This window comes from Alligator sinensis, unplaced genomic scaffold (genome assembly GCF_000455745.1).
Source record: "Alligator sinensis unplaced genomic scaffold, ASM45574v1 scaffold187_1, whole genome shotgun sequence".
NCBI lineage: Eukaryota > Metazoa > Chordata > Crocodylia > Alligatoridae > Alligator > Alligator sinensis.
In genome coordinates this window covers 207,489-209,965 of record NW_005841861.1, presented here as the reverse complement: position 1 = coordinate 209,965, position 2,477 = coordinate 207,489, and the positions used below count along the sequence as shown (strand labels likewise).

General features: G+C 42.3%; 1 long non-coding RNA gene across 1 annotated transcript in view; it reads right to left on the bottom strand.

Moving 5' to 3' along the window:
* Positions 1–1,098, bottom strand: part of LOC102379323 — a 49,170-nt gene extending 48,072 nt beyond the window's left edge. The window contains exon 1 of the long non-coding RNA XR_322991.3: positions 982–1,098. This is a non-coding gene — a long non-coding RNA (uncharacterized LOC102379323). The remainder of the gene's footprint in view (positions 1–981) is intronic.
* Positions 1,099–2,477: the final 1,379 nt, after the last annotated feature.

Here is a 2,477-nt window from a genome sequence, read left to right as displayed (position 1 = left end):
CCCCCCCCCTTTCTTCCCCCTCCCTCCTCCACAGGTGTCCTCTTTTTTGGCATTGGAAATATGGGAACCCTAGATGAATGAGGATTAGTTGATCCAGAATGGAGTATATGTACTATAATTTCTTTGAGGTACCTGATGTTGGAAATGTAATAACTGATGAGAAACTTGTTAAAAAATTGACAAGTTCAAGCATCTGGGTTCAGTCATTCAATGGAATGCAGTTAAATGAAGAGTTGAACCATTGAATAACAGCAGCATGGATGAATTGGAAGTTGGCAACAGAAATATGTGACAGGAGAGTATTAGTGAAGCTGGAGGGGAAATTCTTTAAGACGTAGTGCTATTGTATGGAGCGGATACATGGCCTCTGAAGAAAACTCAAGAAAGGAGACTGTACATGGTGGGGATGAGAAAGCTTCAATAGATGTGCAATGACAAGATGGATAAAGTGAAGAACACTTACATCAGAGGATTGGTGACGGGAGTGGAGGCTTCTAAGAAAGTAGATGAGAGAAGACTGACATGGTATAGGCATGTTCAAAGGAGTCTGGAAGAATACGTGAGAAAAGAAGTTACCAGTATGGCACTACCAGGGAGAAGGGGAAGAGGAAGACTGAAGATGAGGTGGAGAGATATAGTAGAGAGCCAGGACCCACAACAATGACCCTGTTTAGACAGGACAAATGAGGGAGGAAGAGAAGGAGAGGAGGAAGAAAAGGAAAAGGAATACTACAACAAAGACACCTGCTGTTAGTAAGGGAAACTCAACACGCTATGTAAACAGAAGAAGAATGGAAGAGGTCTTTAAAGGAATATGAACAAGAGCTTGAAGCCCCAAAACACCACAGCAAGCCTAAGAAAAAACAGCTCCAGGAGTAGCTGCTTTTAAGATGTGTTAGCCTGGATGCACTACGCAAGCTACCAGTAAAATTCAGGACATCCTTAGGCAAAAATCGAACTGGAAGTGGCTTGCTTGCTTACCTCACACCTTAAATGTGGAGCTCTTGAACCACGCGCTTGACCAGCTTTCTGAAGATGAGGAGATTCCTACAGGGCAGCAGGGTATGAAGAATAGGCTTGAAGGCTTTTTTCTTTATTCTTCTTGTTTGTAGATGCCTGAGGAGAAATATAATCAGAGATTGAAAGAAGTCTGATTCATCAGCATGTGGACAAATACAATTGCCTGGTACCTGAGGAGCATTGATGACTGGCTCAGAACAGAAACCCAGAGAAAATGGAAACAAGCAGATATATTTAAGGAGAAGTGCTTTGAAAGAAGTTCTGAGAAGGTCTGGCCTTGAGTGCACTGACGCCAGCCAGCTGGGTAGGCATGGGCTATGCAGGAGACAGAGCCACCAGATAATTCCCACAGGCAGAGCCGCAATTTATGGCCGAGAGATTGTCAGAGGAACAGACAACCAAAATCCCAGGGCAAGTGGGAGCGAACCACAGGGCACTGAAACCCAACTGGAGCACCAGTGAGGACAAACATGAATTTTAAAAAATTGTTCTAGGCATGACTGCCCAGTATCACACTGTGTGCACATGTGTATGTAGGTGTCAATGTGTGGGAAAAAGGGGAGCGGGGGTGGAAAAAGTCATGCAAGATCTCATCTTTCGCATTTTTTTTCCACATGGAAAAACTGGGCTCTGCCATGAGAAGAGAAAACATGATGAAAACTCCCTTATTTTTTTGTAGTTAACTCTACTAACGTTTTAACTTAAGCATCGTGATTTCTTGAATTCTGACTTGCTTAAAAGAAACAAACAAACAAAACACCGCCACGCTTTAGATTAGTAGCAGTGCCTGCGTACCTTAGCAGGGTACAGAAGTGGGCAAGGTTCCACAACCAAAAAATATTTAAGGTGAGATAGAAGGCTCTGAGTGTGATTTTGAGGAACTGGATGTGTGCCAAGCAAAGCTTTCTGCAGCCCCTGATTAAATACTTTGCTGATATCCTCTAGTGCTGTGTAAGTACCTTGCAACAGATACTTAGCTGGTGTCAACTGCCAGCACCACTGAGGTGAACAGAGCTATGACAACACACATCAACTACAGATCTCCCCCCACCCCCTTATCTTCACAGGTATCTATTTAATTGGTACAGGTACTTACAACTAAAACATTTATTCATAGGGAGCTAATGTGTAAACCAACCATTTTCCATATATAAATACTTGGTAGGCACAGCCATCCATGTGTAGACATTAACTTGTCACAATAGGTGATATATATTTTCCCCACCAAAGGTTTTGACATCTAAATAATCTGTTGTGAGCTAACATTCTAATAACATTAATTTGCAGATCTATATTTCCTCCAAACTAAGCCTGTGCACTACAAGAGAAACAAGACAAGGGAAACTCTGAATTTCTTAACTCCTAGGCACTTTGAGTTATGAATAGGTAAAACAGTTCAGGCATTTTGGGGAGAAAAAGAATGAGGAATGCTAACATTTCACCGCCATACAGAGAAA